The following is a 22,283-nucleotide window of genomic DNA, read 5'->3' on the forward strand; positions in this document are numbered from 1 at the left end:
ACTTTTTTTATAAAAAAAGCTCCTGATGTTTACTTCCTTCCTCCTGCGGGGACACGCCCACGTCACGGGCGCCAGTTGACCCGACACACCTGCACGAGGTCGCGCTGAGTGGATCACAGCGCGAGGACTCGTTCAGCTGGACCCGGTGAGTTTAATTCTTCTGTTTTGCTGCACATCACATGTGTGTGTTTGCCCCGTTCCTCATATGTTTTTGTGTGACCGTGGCGGAGAGAAGTGTAAAGATGCAACAAGGTGTTAATGTCTGGGACTGATTCTAACACGCGGCTGCAACGACTTCCTGCTTGGTGTGTTGTTAAACGACAGAAAGAACCTTCAGCGTCTGACTGTTGACTGTGACAGCTCCGGCTGGTGGAGCTCCGGCTGGTGGAGCTCCGGCTGGTGGAGCTGGTTGTTGTCAGTGTTGGTCACAGATTCGTCAGTATTGTTGGATTTTTGTTGGTTTTTATTGGAGCATGATGCAGAAAATGATGCTTTCACTGTTTTTTACACGTGCTGTTGTGACACAGTTTGTCCAGCAGGTGGAGCTCTGACTCAATATAACAGAGCAGCTGTTCTTTTTCTTTCTAGTTGCTGACACTGTATGAACATAAATACCCAGGCTTTAGTCCCTGAACAAACATCAGGCTCAGACATCCGGTGTCAGACGGAGTCTGTGTTTTGATTGGTTGAGGATTTTGTCATGTTTTATTTTTATTATTGTCAGCTGTTCTTACTGCCTAAGAGTCAGACACAGAGCTGAGTGTTCAGCAGGAGAAGTCTGTGAATGTTAATGAGGAAGCTGCAGAGGAAGAGTTCAGCTCGAACACAATGAGGAGACACTTGAGGATGCTGCAGCTATTCTTCTGTAGATGACAGGCCTGTACACACACACACACACAGACAGATTTCTGCAGTGGAATGTAAGCAGATTATTTTATCAGGCTGCAGTGTGTGTGTGTGTGTGTGTGTGTTTGGCAGGCAGCAGATTTATAGCAATAATCCTTCATTTCTCATCTATGCAGCAGTTTAGGGACTGGAAGTCAGGGAGGCTCACCTCACTGTGTGTCAGAGGCTTAATATGATGTAACAGCACACACACACACACACACACACACACACACACACACACTTTGTTGTGAGGACCAGGTTGTGGATGTGAAACAGCTCTTCACATTAGAATATGTTGACTTCAGCCTCTTCACCTTTCAACAGCTAAGATCTGATCTTCAAAAATTTGGATTTTAGTGCCAATTCAACCTTCCATTCCTCCACAATCCTGCAGGATATTTTCATGAAACTCATCATGGAGATAGAGAAGACCCTCTGTAACAATAATCCAGTGAAATATGTGCTGCAGCTTTGAAGGAGTATTTATGGTGAATTTTTAAAAATGCAAAATTTCTTTAGAAATGTGGATTTTAGTGCCAATTCAACCTTCCATTCCTCCACAATCCTGCAGGATATTTTCATCAAACTGACTACGGAGATAGAAAAGACCTTCATTAACGATAATCCAGTGAAATATGTGCTCCAGTTTTGAAGGAGTATTTATAGTGAATTTTTAAAAATGCTAAAATTCTTTAAAAATTTGGATTTTAGTGCCAATTCAACCTTTCTATTCCTCCACAATCCTGCAGGATATTTTCATGAAACTGACTGTGGAGATAGAAAAGACCTTCATTAACAATAATCCAGTGAAATATGTGCTCCAGTTTTAAAGGATTATTTATAGTGAATTTTTAAAAATGCAAAATTTCTTTAAAAATTTGGATTTTAGTGCCAATTCAACCTTCCATTCCTCCACAATCCTGCAGGATATTTTCATGAAACTGACTGTGGAGATAGAAAAGACCTACATTAACAATAATCCAGTGAAATATGTGCTCCAGTTTTAAAGGATTATTTATAGTGAATTTTTAAAAATGCAAAATTTCTTTAAAAATTTGGATTTTAGTGCCAATTCAACCTTCCATTCCTCCACAATCCTGCAGGATATTTTCATCAAACTGACTATGGAGATAGAAAAGACCTTCATTAACGATAATCCAGTGAAATATGTGCTCCAGTTTTGAAGGATTATTTATAGTGAATTTTTAAAAATGCTAAAATTCTTTAAAAATTTGGATTTTAGTGCCAATTCAACCTTCCATTCCTCCACAATCCTGCAGGATATTTTCATGAAACTGACTGTGGAGATAGAAAAGACCTTCATTAACAATAATCCAGTGAAATATGTGCTCCAGTTTTAAAGGATTATTTATAGTGAATTTTTAAAAATGCAAAATTTCTTTAAAAATTTGGATTTTAGTGCCAATTCAACCTTCCATTCCTCCACAATCCTGCAGGATATTTTCATGAAACTCACCATGGAGATAGAGAACACCCTCTGTAAGAATAATCCAGTGAAATATCTGCTGCAGCTTTGAAGGATTATTTATGGTGAATTTATAAAAATGCAAAATTTGTTTAAAAATTTGGATTTTAGTGCCAATTCAACCTTCCATTCCTCCACAATCCTGCAGGATATTTTCATGAAACTCACTGTAGAGATAGAGAACACCCTCTGTAACAATAATCCAGTGAAATGAGTGCTCCAGTTTTGAAGGATTATTTATAGTGAATTTTTAAGAATACAAAATTTCTCAAATATTCCGATTTTAGTGCCAATTCAACCTTCCATTCCTCCACAATCCTGCAGGATATTTTCATGAAACTCACTGTGGAGATAGAAAAGACCTACATTAACAATAATCCATTGAAATATGTGCTCCAGTTTTAAAGGATTGTTTATAGTGAATTTTTAAAAATGCAGAATTTCTTTAAAAATTTGGATTTTAGTACCAATTCAACCTTCCATTCCTCCACAATCCTGCAGGATATTTTCATGAAACTCACTTTGGAGATAGAAAAGACCTTCATTAACAATAATCCAGTGAAATATGTGCTCCAGTTTTAATGGATTATTTATAGTGAATTTTTAAAAATGCAAAATTTCTTTAAAAATGTGGATTTTAGTGCCAATTCAACCTTCCATTCCTCCACAATCCTGCAGGATATTTTCATGAAACTGACTGTGGAGATAGAAAAGACCTACATTAACAATAATCCATTGAAATATGTGCTCCAGTTTTAAAGGATTGTTTATAGTGAATTTTTAAAAATGCAGAATTTCTTTAAAAATGTGGATTTTAGTGCCAATTCAACCTTCCATTCCTCCACAATCCTGCAGGATATTTTCATGAAACTCACCATGGAGATAGAGAACACCCTCTGTAAGAATAATCCAGTGAAATATCTGCTGCAGCTTTGAAGGATTATTTATGGTGAATTTATAAAAATGCAAAATTTGTTTAAAAATTTGGATTTTAGTGCCAATTCAACCTTCCATTCCTCCACAATCCTGCAGGATATTTTCATGAAACTCACTGTAGAGATAGAGAACACCCTCTGTAACAATAATCCAGTGAAATGAGTGCTCCAGTTTTGAAGGATTATTTATAGTGAATTTTTAAGAATACAAAATTTCTCAAATATTCGGATTTTAGTGCCAATTCAACCTTCCATTCCTCCACAATCCTGCAGGATATTTTCATCAAACTGACTATGGAGATAGAAAAGACCTTCATTAACGATAATCCAGTGAAATATGTGCTCCAGTTTTAAAGGATTATTTATAGTGAATTTTTAAAAATGCAAAATTTCTTTAAAAATTTGGATTTTAGTGCCAATTCAACCTTCCATTCCTCCACAATCCTGCAGGATATTTTCATGAAACTCACTTTGGAGATAGAAAAGACCTTCATTAACAATAATCCAGTGAAATATGTGCTCCAGTTTTAATGGATTATTTATAGTGAATTTTTAAAAATGCAAAATTTCTTTAAAAATGTGGATTTTAGTGCCAATTCAACCTTCCATTCCTCCACAATCCTGCAGGATATTTTCATGAAACTGACTGTGGAGATAGAAAAGACCTACATTAACAATAATCCATTGAAATATGTGCTCCAGTTTTAAAGGATTGTTTATAGTGAATTTTTAAAAATGCAGAATTTCTTTAAAAATTTGGATTTTAGTGCCAATTCAACCTTCCATTCCTCCACAATCCAGCAGGATATTTTCATGAAACTCACCATGGAGATAGAGAACACCCTCTGTAAGAATAATCCAGTGAAATATCTGCTGCAGCTTTGAAGGATTATTTATGGTGAATTTATAAAAATGCAAAATTTGTTTAAAAATTTGGATTTTAGTGCCAATTCAACCTTCCATTCCTCCACAATCCTGCAGGATATTTTCATGAAACTCACTGTAGAGATAGAGAACACCCTCTGTAACAATAATCCAGTGAAATGAGTGCTCCAGTTTTGAAGGATTATTTATAGTGAATTTTTAAGAATACAAAATTTCTCAAATATTCCGATTTTAGTGCCAATTCAACCTTCCATTCCTCCACAATCCTGCAGGATATTTTCATGAAACTCACTGTGGAGATAGAAAAGACCTTCATTAACGATAATCCAGTGAAATATGTGCTCCGGTTTTAAAGGATTATTTATAGTGAATTTTTAAAAATGCAAAATTTCTTTAAAAATGTGGATTTTAGTGCCAATTCAACCTTCCATTCCTCCACAATCCTGCAGGATATTTTCATGAAACTGACTGTGGAGATAGAAAAGACCTACATTAACAATAATCCATTGAAATATGTGCTCCAGTTTTAAAGGATTGTTTATAGTGAATTTTTAAAAATGCAGAATTTCTTTAAAAATGTGGATTTTAGTGCCAATTCAACCTTCCATTCCTCCACAATCCTGCAGGATATTTTCATGAAACTCACCATGGAGATAGAGAACACCCTCTGTAAGAATAATCCAGTGAAATATCTGCTGCAGCTTTGAAGGATTATTTATGGTGAATTTATAAAAATGCAAAATTTGTTTAAAAATTTGGATTTTAGTGCCAATTCAACCTTCCATTCCTCCACAGTCCTGCAGGATATTTTCATGAAACTCACTGTAGAGATAGAGAACACCCTCTGTAACAATAATCCAGTGAAATGAGTGCTCCAGTTTTGAAGGATTATTTATAGTGAATTTTTAAGAATACAAAATTTCTCAAATATTCGGATTTTAGTGCCAATTCAACCTTCCATTCCTCCACAATCCTGCAGGATATTTTCATCAAACTGACTATGGAGATAGAAAAGACCTTCATTAACGATAATCCAGTGAAATATGTGCTCCAGTTTTAAAGGATTATTTATAGTGAATTTTTAAAAATGCAAAATTTCTTTAAAAATTTGGATTTTAGTGCCAATTCAACCTTCCATTCCTCCACAATCCTGCAGGATATTTTCATGAAACTCACTGTGGAGATAGAAAAGACCTTCATTAACAATAATCCAGTGAAATATGTGCTCCAGTTTTGAAGGATTATTTATAGTGAATTTTTAAAAATGCAAAATTTCTTCAAATATTTGGATTTTAGTGCCAATTCAACCTTCCATTCCTCCACAATCCTGCAGGATATTTTCATGAAACTGACTGTGGAGATAGAAAAGACCTTCATTAACAATAATCCAGTGAAATATGTGCTCCAGTTTTAAAGGATTATTTATAGTGAATTTTTAAAAATGCAAAATTTCTTTAAAAATTTGGATTTTAGTGCCAATTCAACCTTCAATTCCTCCACAATCCTGCAGGATATTTTCATGAAACTGACTGTGGAGATAGAAAAGACCTACATTAACAATAATCCATTGAAATATGTGCTCCAGTTTTAAAGGATTGTTTATAGTGAATTTTTAAAAATGCAGAATTTCTTTAAAAATGTGGATTTTAGTGCCAATTCAACCTTCCATTCCTCCACAATCCTGCAGGATATTTTCATGAAACTCACCATGGAGATAGAGAACACCCTCTGTAAGAATAATCCAGTGAAATATCTGCTGCAGCTTTGAAGGATTATTTATGGTGAATTTATAAAATGCAAAATTTGTTTAAAAATTTGGATTTTAGTGCCAATTCAACCTTCCATTCCTCCACAATCCTGCAGGATATTTTCATGAAACTCACTGTAGAGATAGAGAACACCCTCTGTAACAATAATCCAGTGAAATGAGTGCTCCAGTTTTGAAGGATTATTTATAGTGAATTTTTAAGAATACAAAATTTCTCAAATATTCGGATTTTAGTGCCAATTCAACCTTCCATTCCTCCACAATCCTGCAGGATATTTTCATCAAACTGACTATGGAGATAGAAAAGACCTTCATTAACGATAATCCAGTGAAATATGTGCTCCAGTTTTAAAGGATTATTTATAGTGAATTTTTAAAAATGCAAAATTTCTTTAAAAATTTGGATTTTAGTGCCAATTCAACCTTCCATTCCTCCACAATCCTGCAGGATATTTTCATGAAACTCACTTTGGAGATAGAAAAGACCTTCATTAACAATAATCCAGTGAAATATGTGCTCCAGTTTTAATGGATTATTTATAGTGAATTTTTAAAAATGCAAAATTTCTTTAAAAATGTGGATTTTAGTGCCGATTCAACCTTCCATTCCTCCACAATCCTGCAGGATATTTTCATGAAACTGACTGTGGAGATAGAAAAGACCTACATTAACAATAATCCATTGAAATATGTGCTCCAGTTTTAAAGGATTGTTTATAGTGAATTTTTAAAAATGCAGAATTTCTTTAAAAATTTGGATTTTAGTGCCAATTCAACCTTCCATTCCTCCACAATCCTGCAGGATATTTTCATGAAACTCACCATGGAGATAGAGAACACCCTCTGTAAGAATAATCCAGTGAAATATCTGCTGCAGCTTTGAAGGATTATTTATGGTGAATTTATAAAAATGCAAAATTTGTTTAAAAATGTGGATTTTAGTGCCAATTCAACCTTCCATTCCTCCACAATCCTGCAGGATATTTTCATGAAACTCACTGTAGAGATAGAGAACACCCTCTGTAACAATAATCCAGTGAAATGAGTGCTCCAGTTTTGAAGGATTATTTATAGTGAATTTTTAAGAATACAAAATTTCTCAAATATTCCGATTTTAGTGCCAATTCAACCTTCCATTCCTCCACAATCCTGCAGAATATTTTCATGAAACTCACTGTGGAGATAGAAAAGACCTTCATTAACAATAATCCAGTGAAATATGTGCTCCAGTTTTAAAGGATTGTTTATAGTGAATTTTTAAAAATGCAGAATTTCTTTAAAAATTTGGATTTTAGTGCCAATTCAACCTTCCATTCCTCCACAATCCTGCAGGATATTTTCATGAAACTCACTTTGGAGATAGAAAAGACCTTCATTAACAATAATCCAGTGAAATATGTGCTCCAGTTTTAATGGATTATTTATAGTGAATTTTTAAAAATGCAAAATTTCTTTAAAAATTTGGATTTTAGTGCCAATTCAACCTTCCATTCCTCCACAATCCTGCAGGATATTTTCATGAAACTCACTGTAGAGATAGAGAACACCCTCTGTAACAATAATCCAGTGAAATGAGTGCTCCAGTTTTGAAGGATTATTTATAGTGAATTTTTAAGAATACAAAATTTCTCAAATATTCGGATTTTAGTGCCAATTCAACCTTCCATTCCTCCACAATCCTGCAGGATATTTTCATGAAACTCACTTTGGAGATAGAAACGACCTTCATTAACAATAATCCAGTGAAATATGTGCTCCAGTTTTAATGGATTATTTATAGTGAATTTTTAAAAATGCAAAATTTCTTTAAAAATGTGGATTTTAGTGCCAATTCAACCTTCCATTCCTCCACAATCCTGCAGGATATTTTCATGAAACTGACTGTGGAGATAGAAAAGACCTTCATTAACAATAATCCAGTGAAATATGTGCTCCAGTTTTAATGGATTGTTTATAGTGAATTTTTAAAAATGCAAAATTTCTTCAAAAATTTGGATTTTAGTGCCAATTCAACCTTCCATTTCTCCACAATCCTGCAGGATATTTTCATGAAACTGACTGTGGAGATAGAAAAGACCTTCATTAACGATAATCCAGTGAAATATGTGCTCCAGTTTTAAAGGATTATTTATAGTGAATTTTTAAAAATGCAAAATTTCTTTAAAAATTTGGATTTTAGTGCCAATTCAACCTTCCATTCCTCCACAATCCTGCAGGATATTTTCATGAAACTGACTATGGAGATAGAAAAGACCTTCATTAACAATAATCCAGTGAAATATGTGCTCCAGTTTTAAAGGATTATTTATAGTGAATTTTTAAAAATGCAAAATTTCTTTAAAAATTTGGATTTTAGTGCCAATTCAACCTTCCATTCCTCCACAATCCTGCAGGATATTTTCATGAAACTCACTTGGAGATAGAAAAGACCTTCATTAACAATAATCCAGTGAAATATGTGCTCCAGTTTTAATGGATTATTTATAGTGAATTTTTAAAAATGCAAAATTTCTTTAAAAATGTGGATTTTAGTGCCAATTCAACCTTCCATTCCTCCACAATCCTGCAGGATATTTTCATGAAACTGACTGTGGAGATAGAAAAGACCTACATTAACAATAATCCATTGAAATATGTGCTCCAGTTTTAAAGGATTGTTTATAGTGAATTTTTAAAAATGCAGAATTTCTTTAAAAATTTGGATTTTAGTGCCAATTCAACCTTCCATTCCTCCACAATCCTGCAGGATATTTTCATGAAACTCACTTTGGAGATAGAAAAGACCTTCATTAACAATAATCCAGTGAAATATGTGCTCCAGTTTTAATGGATTATTTATAGTGAATTTTTAAAAATGCAAAATTTCTTTAAAAATTTGGATTTTAGTGCCAATTCAACCTTCCATTCCTCCACAATCCTGCAGGATATTTTCATGAAACTCACTGTAGAGATAGAGAACACCCTCTGTAACAATAATCCAGTGAAATGAGTGCTCCAGTTTTGAAGGATTATTTATAGTGAATTTTTAAGAATACAAAATTTCTCAAATATTCGGATTTTAGTGCCAATTCAACCTTCCATTCCTCCACAATCCTGCAGGATATTTTCATCAAACTGACTATGGAGATAGAAAAGACCTTCATTAACGATAATCCAGTGAAATATGTGCTCCGGTTTTAAAGGATTATTTATAGTGAATTTTTAAAAATGCAAAATTTCTTTAAAAATTTGGATTTTAGTGCCAATTCAACCTTCCATTCCTCCACAATCCTGCAGGATATTTTCATGAAACTCACTGTAGAGATAGAGAACACCCTCTGTAACAATAATCCAGTGAAATGAGTGCTCCAGTTTTGAAGGATTATTTATAGTGAATTTTTAAGAATACAAAATTTCTCAAATATTCGGATTTTAGTGCCAATTCAACCTTCCATTCCTCCACAATCCTGCAGGATGTTTTCATGAAACTCACTTTGGAGATAGAAAAGACCTTCATTAACAATAATCCAGTGAAATATGTGCTCCAGTTTTAATGGATTATTTATAGTGAATTTTTAAAAATGCAAAATTTCTTTAAAAATGTGGATTTTAGTGCCAATTCAACCTTCCATTCCTCCACAATCCTGCAGGATATTTTCATGAAACTGACTGTGGAGATAGAAAAGACCTACATTAACAATAATCCATTGAAATATGTGCTCCAGTTTTAAAGGATTGTTTATAGTGAATTTTTAAAAATGCAGAATTTCTTTAAAAATTTGGATTTTAGTGCCAATTCAACCTTCCATTCCTCCACAATCCTGCAGGATATTTTCATGAAACTCACCATGGAGATAGAGAACACCCTCTGTAAGAATAATCCAGTGAAATATCTGCTGCAGCTTTGAAGGATTATTTATGGTGAATTTATAAAAATGCAAAATTTGTTTAAAAATTTGGATTTTAGTGCCAATTCAACCTTCCATTCCTCCACAATCCTGCAGGATATTTTCATGAAACTGACTATGGAGATAGAAAAGACCTTCATTAACAATAATCCAGTGAAATATGTGCTCCAGTTTTAAAGGATTGTTTATAGTGAATTTTTAAAAATGCAGAATTTCTTTAAAAATTTGGATTTTAGTGCCAATTCAACCTTCCATTCCTCCACAATCCTGCAGGATATTTTCATGAAACTCACTTGGAGATAGAAAAGACCTTCATTAACAATAATCCAGTGAAATATGTGCTCCAGTTTTAATGGATTATTTATAGTGAATTTTTAAAAATGCAAAATTTCTTTAAAAATTTGGATTTTAGTGCCAATTCAACCTTCCATTCCTCCACAATCCTGCAGGATATTTTCATGAAACTCACTGTAGAGATAGAGAACACCCTCTGTAACAATAATCCAGTGAAATGAGTGCTCCAGTTTTGAAGGATTATTTATAGTGAATTTTTAAGAATACAAAATTTCTCAAATATTCGGATTTTAGTGCCAATTCAACCTTCCATTCCTCCACAATCCTGCAGGATATTTTCATGAAACTCACTTTGGAGATAGAAACGACCTTCATTAACAATAATCCAGTGAAATATGTGCTCCAGTTTTAATGGATTATTTATAGTGAATTTTTAAAAATGCAAAATTTCTTTAAAAATGTGGATTTTAGTGCCAATTCAACCTTCCATTCCTCCACAATCCTGCAGGATATTTTCATGAAACTGACTGTGGAGATAGAAAAGACCTTCATTAACAATAATCCAGTGAAATATGTGCTCCAGTTTTAATGGATTGTTTATAGTGAATTTTTAAAAATGCAAAATTTCTTCAAAAATTTGGATTTTAGTGCCAATTCAACCTTCCATTTCTCCACAATCCTGCAGGATATTTTCATGAAACTGACTGTGGAGATAGAAAGACCTTCATTAACGAATAATCCAGTGAAATATGTGCTCCAGTTTTAAGGATTATTTATAGTGAATTTTTAAAAATGCAAAATTTCTTTAAAAATTTGGATTTTAGTGCCAATTCAACCTTCCATTCCTCCACAATCCTGCAGGATATTTTCATGAAACTCACTGTAGAGATAGAGAACACCCTCTGTAACAATAATCCAGTGAAATGAGTGCTCCAGTTTTGAAGGATTATTTATAGTGAATTTTTAAGAATACAAAATTTCTCAAATATTCGGATTTTAGTGCCAATTCAACCTTCCATTCCTCCACAATCCTGCAGGATATTTTCATCAAACTGACTATGGAGATAGAAAAGACCTTCATTAACGATAATCCAGTGAAATATGTGCTCCAGTTTTAAAGGATTATTTATAGTGAATTTTTAAGAATACAAAATTTCTCAAATATTCCGATTTTAGTGCCAATTCAACCTTCCATTCCTCCACAATCCTGCAGAATATTTTCATGAAACTCACTGTGGAGATAGAAAAGACCTTCATTAACAATAATCCAGTGAAATATGTGCTCCAGTTTTAAAGGATTGTTTATAGTGAATTTTTAAAAATGCAGAATTTCTTTAAAAATTTGGATTTTAGTGCCAATTCAACCTTCCATTCCTCCACAATCCTGCAGGATATTTTCATGAAACTCACTTTGGAGATAGAAAGACCCTTCATTAACAATAATCCAGTGAAATATGTGCTCCAGTTTTAATGGATTATTTATAGTGAATTTTTAAAAATGCAAAATTTCTTTAAAAATTTGGATTTTAGTGCCAATTCAACCTTCCATTCCTCCACAATCCTGCAGGATATTTTCATGAAACTCACTGTAGAGATAGAGAACACCCTCTGTAACAATAATCCAGTGAAATGAGTGCTCCAGTTTTGAAGGATTATTTATAGTGAATTTTTAAGAATACAAAATTTCTCAAATATTCGGATTTTAGTGCCAATTCAACCTTCCATTCCTCCACAATCCTGCAGGATATTTTCATGAAACTCACTTTGGAGATAGAAACGACCTTCATTAACAATAATCCAGTGAAATATGTGCTCCAGTTTTAATGGATTATTTATAGTGAATTTTTAAAAATGCAAAATTTCTTTAAAAATGTGGATTTTAGTGCCAATTCAACCTTCCATTCCTCCACAATCCTGCAGGATATTTTCATGAAACTGACTGTGGAGATAGAAAAGACCTTCATTAACAATAATCCAGTGAAATATGTGCTCCAGTTTTAATGGATTGTTTATAGTGAATTTTTAAAAATGCAAAATTTCTTCAAAAATTTGGATTTTAGTGCCAATTCAACCTTCCATTTCTCCACAATCCTGCAGGATATTTTCATGAAACTGACTGTGGAGATAGAAAAGACCTTCATTAACGATAATCCAGTGAAATATGTGCTCCAGTTTTAAAGGATTATTTATAGTGAATTTTAAAAATGCAAAATTTCTTTAAAAATTTGGATTTTAGTGCCAATTCAACCTTCCATTCCTCCACAATCCTGCAGGATATTTTCATGAAACTCACTGTAGAGATAGAGAACACCCTCTGTAACAATAATCCAGTGAAATGAGTGCTCCAGTTTTGAAGGATTATTTATAGTGAATTTTTAAGAATACAAAATTTCTCAAATATTCGGATTTTAGTGCCAATTCAACCTTCCATTCCTCCACAATCCTGCAGGATATTTTCATCAAACTGACTATGGAGATAGAAAGACCTTCATTAACGATAATCCAGTGAAATATGTGCTCCAGTTTTAAAGGATTATTTATAGTGAATTTTTAAAAATGCAAAATTTCTTTAAAAATTTGGATTTAGTGCCAATTCAACCTTCCATTCCTCCACAATCCTGCAGGATATTTTCATGAAACTCACTTTGGAGATAGAAAAGACCTTCATTAACAATAATCCAGTGAAATATGTGCTCCAGTTTTAAGGATTATTTATAGTGAATTTTTAAAAATGCAAAATTTCTTTAAAAATGTGGATTTTAGTGCCAATTCAACCTTCCATTCCTCCACAATCCTGCAGGATATTTTCATGAAACTGACTGTGGAGATAGAAAAGACCTACATTAACAATAATCCAGTGAAATATGTGCTCCAGTTTTAAAGGATTGTTTATAGTGAATTTTTAAAAATGCAGAATTTCTTTAAAAATTTGGATTTTAGTGCCAATTCAACCTTCCATTCCTCCACAATCCTGCAGGATATTTTCATGAAACTCACTTTGGAGATAGAAAAGACCTTCATTAACAATAATCCAGTGAAATATGTGCTCCAGTTTTAAGGATTATTTATAGTGAATTTTTAAAAATGCAAAATTTCTTTAAAAATTTGGATTTTAGTGCCAATTCAACCTTCCATTCCTCCACAATCCTGCAGGATATTTTCATGAAACTGACTATGGAGATAGAAAAGACCTTCATTAACAATAATCCAGTGAAATATGTGCTCCAGTTTTGAAGGAGTATTTATAGTGAATTTTTAAAAATGCAAAAGTTCTTTAAAAATATGGATTTTAGTGCCAATTCAACCTTCCATTCCTCCACAATCCTGCAGGATATTTTCATCAAACTGACTATGGAGATAGAAAAGACCTTCATTAACGATAATCCAGTGAAATATGTGCTCCAGTTTTGAAGGATTATTTATAGTGAATTTTTAAAAATGCTAAATTTCTTTAAAAATTTGGATTTTAGTGCCAATTCAACCTTCCATTCCTCCACAATCCTGCAGGATATTTTCATGAAACTGACTGTGGAGATAGAAAAGACCTTCATTAACAATAATCCAGTGAAATATGTGCTCCAGTTTTAAGGATTATTTATAGTGAATTTTTAAAAATGCAAAATTTCTTTAAAATTTGGATTTTAGTGCCAATTCAACCTTCCATTCCTCCACAATCCTGCAGGATATTTTCATGAAACTCACCATGGAGATAGAAAAGACCTACATTAACAATAATCCAGTGAAATGAGTGCTCCAGTTTTGAAGGATTATTTATAGTGAATTTTTAAGAATACAAAATTTCTCAAATATTCGGATTTTAGTGCCAATTCAACCTTCCATTCCTCCACAATCCTGCAGGATATTTTCATCAAACTGACTATGGAGATAGAAAAGACCTTCATTAACGATAATCCAGTGAAATATGTGCTCCAGTTTTAAAGGATTATTTATAGTGAATTTTTAAAAATGCAAAATTTCTTTAACAATTTGGATTTTAGTGCCAATTCAACCTTCCATTCCTCCACAATCCTGCAGGATATTTTCATGAAACTCACTTTGGAGATAGAAAAGACCTTCATTAACAATAATCCAGTGAAATATGTGCTCCAGTTTTAATGGATTATTTATAGTGAATTTTTAAAAATGCAAAATTTCTTTAAAAATGTGGATTTTAGTGCCAATTCAACCTTCCATTCCTCCACAATCCTGCAGGATATTTTCATGAAACTGACTGTGGAGATAGAAAAGACCTACATTAACAATAATCCATTGAAATATGTGCTCCAGTTTTAAAGGATTGTTTATAGTGAATTTTTAAAAATGCAAATTTCTTTAAAAATTTGGATTTTAGTGCCAATTCAACCTTCCATTCCTCCACAATCCTGCAGGATATTTTCATGAAACTGACTGTGGAGATAGAGAACACCCTCTGTAAGAATAATCCAGTGAAATATCTGCTGCAGCTTTGAAGGATTATTTATGGTGAATTTATAAAAATGCAAAATTTGTTTAAAAATTTGGATTTTAGTGCCAATTCAACCTTCCATTCCTCCACAATCCTGCAGGATATTTTCATGAAACTCACTGTAGAGATAGAGAACACCCTCTGTAACAATAATCCAGTGAAATGAGTGCTCCAGTTTTGAAGGATTATTTATAGTGAATTTTTAAGAATACAAAATTTCTCAAATATTCGGATTTTAGTGCCAATTCAACCTTCCATTCCTCCACAATCCTGCAGGATATTTTCATGCAAACTGACTATGGAGATAGAGAAGACCTTCATTAACAATAATCCAGTGAAATATGTGCTCCAGTTTTAAAGGATTATTTATAGTGAATTTTTAAAAATGCAAAATTTCTTTAAAAATTTGGATTTTAGTACCAATTCAACCTTCCATTCCTCCACAATCCTGCAGGATATTTTCATGAAACTCACTGTGGAGATAGAAAAGACCTTCATTAACGATAATCCAGTGAAATATGTGCTCCAGTTTTGAATGGATTATTTATAGTGAATTTTAAGAATACAAAATTTCTTAAAATGTCGGATTTTAGTGCCAATTCAACCTTCCATTCCTCCACAATCCTGCAGGATATTTTCATGAAACTCACTGTGGAGATAGAAAAGACCTACATTAACAATAATCCAGTGAAATATGTGGGTCCAGTTTTGAAGGATTATTTATAGTGAATTTTTAAAAATGCAACATTTCTTCAAAAATTTGGATTTTAGTGCCAATTCAACCTTCCATTCCTCCACAATCCTGCAGGATATTTTCATGAAACTCACCATGGAGATAGAGAAGACCTTCATTAACAATAATCCAGTGAAATATGTGCTCCAGTTTTAAAGGATTATTTATAGTGAATTTTTAAAAATGCAAAATTTCTTTAAAAATGTGGATTTTAGTGCCAATTCAACCTTCCATTCCTCCACAATCCTGCAGGATATTTTCATCAAACTGACTATGGAGATAGAAAAGACCTTCATTAACGATAATCCAGTGAAATATGTGCTGCAGCTTTGAAGGAGTATTTATGGTGAATTTTTAAAAATGCAAAAGTTCTTTAAAAATATGGATTTTAGTGCCAATTCAACCTTCCATTCCTCCACAATCCTGCAGGATATTTTCATCAAACTGACTATTGAGATAGAAAAGACCTTCATTAACGATAATCCAGTGAAATATGTGCTCCAGTTTTGAAGGATTATTTATAGTGAATTTTTAAAAATGCTAAATTTCTTTAAAAATTTGGATTTTAGTGCCAATTCAACCTTCCATTCCTCCACAATCCTGCAGGATATTTTCATGAAACTGACTGTGGAGATAGAAAAGACCTTCATTAACAATAATCCAGTGAAATATGTGCTCCAGTTTTAAAGGATTATTTATAGTGAATTTTTAAAAATGCAAAATTTCTTTAAAAATTTGGATTTTAGTGCCAATTCAACCTTCCATTCCTCCACAATCCTGCAGGATATTTTCATGAAACTCACCATGGAGATAGAAAAGACCTACATTAACAATAATCCAGTGAAATGAGTGCTCCAGTTTTGAAGGATTATTTATAGTGAATTTTTAAGAATACAAAATTTCTCAAATATTCGGATTTTAGTGCCAATTCAACCTTCCATTCCTCCACAATCCTGCAGGATATTTTCATCAAACTGACTATGGAGATAGAAAAGACCTTCATTAACAATAATCCAGTGAAATATGTGCTCCAGTTTTAAAGGATTATTTATAGTGAATTTTTAAAAATGCAAAATTTCTTTAACAATTTGGATTTTAGTGCCAATTCAACCTTCCATTCCTCCACAATCCTGCAGGATATTTTCATGAAACTCACTTTGGAGATAGAAAAGACCTTCATTAACAATAATCCAGTGAAATATGTGCTCCAGTTTTAAAGGATTATTTATAGTGAATTTTTAAAAATGCAAAATTTCTTTAAAAATTTGGATTTTAGTGCCAATTCAACCTTCCATTCCTCCACAATCCTGCAGGATATTTTCATGAAACTCACTGTAGAGATAGAGAACACCCTCTGTAACAATAATCCAGTGAAATATGTGCTCCAGTTTTAAAGGATTATTTATAGTGAATTTTTAAAAATGCAAAATTTCTTTAAAAATGTGGATTTTAGTGCCAATTCAACCTTCCATTCCTCCACAATCCTGCAGGATATTTTCATCAAACTGACTATGGAGATAGAAAAGACCTTCATTAACGATAATCCAGTGAAATATGTGCTGCAGCTTTGAAGGAGTATTTATGGTGAATTTTTAAAAATGCAAAAGTTCTTTAAAAATATGGATTTTAGTGCCAATTCAACCTTCCATTCCTCCACAATCCTGCAGGATATTTTCATCAAACTGACTATGGAGATAGAAAAGACCTTCATTAACGATAATCCAGTGAAATATGTGCTCCAGTTTTGAAGGATTATTTATAGTGAATTTTTAAAAATGCTAAATTTCTTTAAAAATTTGGATTTTAGTGCCAATTCAACCTTCCATTCCTCCACAATCCTGCAGGATATTTTCATGAAACTGACTGTGGAGATAGAAAAGACCTTCATTAACAATAATCCAGTGAAATATGTGCTCCAGTTTTAAAGGATTATTTATAGTGAATTTTTAAAAATGCAAAATTTCTTTAAAAATTTGGATTTTAGTGCCAATTCAACCTTCCATTCCTCCACAATCCTGCAGGATATTTTCATGAAACTCACCATGGAGATAGAAAAGACCTACATTAACAATAATCCAGTGAAATGAGTGCTCCAGTTTTGAAGGATTATTTATAGTGAATTTTTAAGAATACAAAATTTCTCAAATATTCGGATTTTAGTGCCAATTCAACCTTCCATTCCTCCACAATCCTGCAGGATATTTTCATCAAACTGACTATGGAGATAGAAAAGACCTTCATTAACGATAATCCAGTGAAATATGTGCTCCAGTTTTAAAGGATTATTTATAGTGAATTTTTAAAAATGCAAAATTTCTTTAACAATTTGGATTTTAGTGCCAATTCAACCTTCCATTCCTCCACAATCCTGCAGGATATTTTCATGAAACTCACTTTGGAGATAGAAAAGACCTTCATTAACAATAATCCAGTGAAATATGTGCTCCAGTTTTAAAGGATTATTTATAGTGAATTTTTAAAAATGCAAAATTTCTTTAAAAATTTGGATTTTAGTGCCAATTCAACCTTCCATTCCTCCACAATCCTGCAGGATATTTTCATGAAACTCACTGTAGAGATAGAGAACACCCTCTGTAACAATAATCCAGTGAAATGAGTGCTCCAGTTTTGAAGGATTATTTATAGTGAATTTTTAAGAATACAAAATTTCTCAAATATTCCGATTTTAGTGCCTATTCAACCTTCCATTCCTCCACAATCCGGCAGGATATTTTCATGAAACTCACCATGGAGATAGAGAAGACCTTCATTAACAATAATCCAGTGAAATATGTGCTCCAGTTTTAAAGGATTATTTATAGTGAATTTTTAAAAATGCAAAATTTCTTTAAAAATGTGGATTTTAGTGCCAATTCAACCTTCCATTCCTCCACAATCCTGCAGGATATTTTCATGAAACTGACTGTGGAGATAGAAAAGACCTACATTAACAATAATCCATTGAAATATGTGCTCCAGTTTTAAAGGATTGTTTATAGTGAATTTTTAAAAATGCAAAATTTCTTTAAAAATTTGGATTTTAGTGCCAATTCAACCTTCCATTCCTCCACAATCCTGCAGGATATTTTCATGAAACTGACTGTGGAGATAGAGAACACCCTCTGTAAGAATAATCCAGTGAAATATCTGCTGCAGCTTTGAAGGATTATTTATGGTGAATTTATAAAAATGCAAAATTTGTTTAAAAATTTGGATTTTAGTGCCAATTCAACCTTCCATTCCTCCACAATCCTGCAGGATATTTTCATGAAACTCACTGTAGAGATAGAGAACACCCTCTGTAACAATAATCCAGTGAAATGAGTGCTCCAGTTTTGAAGGATTATTTATAGTGAATTTTTAAGAATACAAAATTTCTCAAATATTCGGATTTTAGTGCCAATTCAACCTTCCATTCCTCCACAATCCTGCAGGATATTTTCATGAAACTCACTGTGGAGATAGAAAAGACCTTCATTAACAATAATCCAGTGAAATATGTGGTCCAGTTTTGAAGGATTATTTATAGTGAATTTTTAAAAATGCAACATTTCTTCAAAAATTTGGATTTTAGTGCCAATTCAACCTTCCATTCCTCCACAATCCTGCAGGATATTTTCATGAAACTCACCATGGAGATAGAGAAGACCTTCATTAACAATAATCCAGTGAAATATGTGCTCCAGTTTTAAAGGATTATTTATAGTGAATTTTTAAAAATGCAAAATTTCTTTAAAAATGTGGATTTTAGTGCCAATTCAACCTTCCATTCCTCCACAATCCTGCAGGATATTTTCATCAAACTGACTATGGAGATAGAAAAGACCTTCATTAACGATAATCCAGTGAAATATGTGCTGCAGCTTTGAAGGAGTATTTATGGTGAATTTTTAAAAATGCAAAAGTTCTTTAAAAATATGGATTTTAGTGCCAATTCAACCTTCCATTCCTCCACAATCCTGCAGGATATTTTCATCAAACTGACTATGGAGATAGAAAAGACCTTCATTAACGATAATCCAGTGAAATATGTGCTCCAGTTTTGAAGGATTATTTGTAGTGAATTTTTAAAAATGCTAAATTTCTTTAAAAATTTGGATTTTAGTGCCAATTCAACCTTCCATTCCTCCACAATCCTGCAGGATATTTTCATGAAACTGACTGTGGAGATAGAAAAGACCTTCATTAACAATAATCCAGTGAAATATGTGCTCCAGTTTTAAAGGATTATTTATAGTGAATTTTTAAAAATGCAAAATTTCTTTAAAAATTTGGATTTTAGTGCCAATTCAACCTTCCATTCCTCCACAATCCTGCAGGATATTTTCATGAAACTGACTGTGGAGATAGAAAAGACCTACATTAACAATAATCCATTGAAATATGTGCTCCAGTTTTAAAGGATTGTTTATAGTGAATTTTTAAAAATGCAGAATTTCTTTAAAAATTTGGATTTTAGTGCCAATTCAACCTTCCATTCCTCCACAATCCTGCAGGATATTTTCATGAAACTCACCATGGAGATAGAGAAGACCTTCATTAACAATAATCCAGTGAAATATGTGCTCCAGTTTTAAAGGATTATTTATAGTGAATTTTTAAAAATGCAAAATTTCTTTAAAAATGTGGATTTTAGTGCCAATTCAACCTTCCATTCCTCCACAATCCTGCAGGATATTTTCATCAAACTGACTATGGAGATAGAAAAGACCTACATTAACAATAATCCAGTGAAATGAGTGCTCCAGTTTTGAAGGATTATTTATAGTGAATTTTTAAGAATACAAAATTTCTCAAATATTCGGATTTTAGTGCCAATTCAACCTTCCATTTCTCCACAATCCTGCAGGATATTTTCATGAAACTCACTGTGGAGATAGAAAAGACCTTCATTAACAATAATCCAGTGAAATATGTGGTCCAGTTTTGAAGGATTATTTATAGTGAATTTTTAAAAATGCAACATTTCTTCAAAAATTTGGATTTTAGTGCCAATTCAACCTTCCATTCCTCCACAATCCTGCAGGATATTTTCATGAAACTCACCATGGAGATAGAGAAGACCTTCATTAACAATAATCCAGTGAAATATGTGCTCCAGTTTTAAAGGATTATTTATAGTGAATTTTTAAAAATGCAAAATTTCTTTAAAAATGTGGATTTTAGTGCCAATTCAACCTTCCATTCCTCCACAATCCTGCAGGATATTTTCATCAAACTGACTATGGAGATAGAAAAGACCTTCATTAACGATAATCCAGTGAAATATGTGCTGCAGCTTTGAAGGAGTATTTATGGTGAATTTTTAAAAATGCAAAAGTTCTTTAAAAATATGGATTTTAGTGCCAATTCAACCTTCCATTCCTCCACAATCCTGCAGGATATTTTCATCAAACTGACTATGGAGATAGAAAAGACCTTCATTAACGATAATCCAGTGAAGTATGTGCTCCAGTTTTGAAGGATTATTTATAGTGACTTTTTAAAAATGCTAAATTTCTTTAAAAATTTGGATTTTAGTGCCAATTCAACCTTCCATTCCTCCACAATCCTGCAGGATATTTTCATGAAACTGACTGTGGAGATAGAAAAGACCTTCATTAACAATAATCCAGTGAAATATGTGCTCCAGTTTTAAAGGATTATTTATAGTGAATTTTTAAAAATGCAAAATTTCTTTAAAAATTTGGATTTTAGTGCCAATTCAACCTTCCATTCCTCCACAATCCTGCAGGATATTTTCATGAAACTGACTGTGGAGATAGAAAAGACCTACATTAACAATAATCCATTGAAATATGTGCTCCAGTTTTAAAGGATTGTTTATAGTGAATTTTTAAAAATGCAGAATTTCTTTAAAAATTTGGATTTAGTGCCAATTCAACCTTCCATTCCTCCACAATCCTGCAGGATATTTTCATGAAACTCACCATGGAGATAGAAAAGACCTTCATTAACAATAATCCAGTGAAATGAGTGCTCCAGTTTTGAAGGATTATTTATAGTGAATTTTTAAAAATGCAAAATTTCTTTAAAAATGTGGATTTTAGTGCCAATTCAACCTTCCATTCCTCCACAATCCTGCAGGATATTTTCATGAAACTGACTGTGGAGATAGAAAAGACCTTCATTAACAATAATCCAGTGAAATATGTGCTCTAGTTTTAAAGGATTATTTATAGTGAATTTTTAAAAATGCAAAATTTCTTTAAAAATTTGGATTTAGTGCCAATTCAACCTTCCATTCCTCCACAATCCTGCAGGATATTTTCATGAAACTCACCATGGAGATAGAAAAGACCTTCATTAACAATAATCCAGTGAAATGAGTGCTCCAGTTTTAAAGGATTATTTATAGTGAATTTTTAAAAATGCAAAATTTCTTTAAAAATGTGGATTTTAGTGCCAATTCAACCTTCCATTCCTCCACAATCCTGCAGGATATTTTCATCAAACTGACTATGGAGATAGAAAAGACCTTCATTAACAATAATCCAGTGAAATATCTGCTGCAGCTTTGAAGGATTATTTATAGTGAATTTTTAAAAATGCAACATTTCTTCAAAAATTTGGATTTTAGTGCCAATTCAACCTTCCATTCCTCCACAATCCTGCAGGATATTTTCATGAAACTCACCATGGAGATAGAAAAGACCTACATTAACAATAATCCAGTGAAATGAGTGCTCTAGTTTTGAAGGATTATTTATAGTGAATTTTTAAGAATACAAAATTTCTCAAATATTCGGATTTTAGTGCCAATTCAACCTTCCATTCCTCCACAATCCTGTAGGATATTTTCATGAAACTCACTGTGGAGATAGAAACGACCTTCATTAACAATAATCCAGTGAAATATGTGCTCTAGTTTTAAAGGATTATTTATAGTGAATTTTTAAAAATGCAAAATTTCTTTAAAAATTTGGATTTAGTGCCAATTCA

The 22,283-nt window shown here is 32.7% G+C and overlaps 1 long non-coding RNA gene across 1 annotated transcript in view; it reads left to right on the forward strand.

Annotated features, from left to right (window-relative positions):
* The window catches only part of LOC114428932 (uncharacterized), a 27,734-nt gene continuing 5,451 nt past the window's right edge, over window positions 1-22,283 (forward strand). The window contains exon 1 of the long non-coding RNA XR_003669621.1: window positions 1-145. This is a non-coding gene — a long non-coding RNA (uncharacterized LOC114428932). The remainder of the gene's footprint in view (window positions 146-22,283) is intronic.

This window comes from Parambassis ranga, chromosome 24 (genome assembly GCF_900634625.1).
Source record: "Parambassis ranga chromosome 24, fParRan2.1, whole genome shotgun sequence".
NCBI classification, from domain to species: domain Eukaryota; kingdom Metazoa; phylum Chordata; class Actinopteri; family Ambassidae; genus Parambassis; species Parambassis ranga.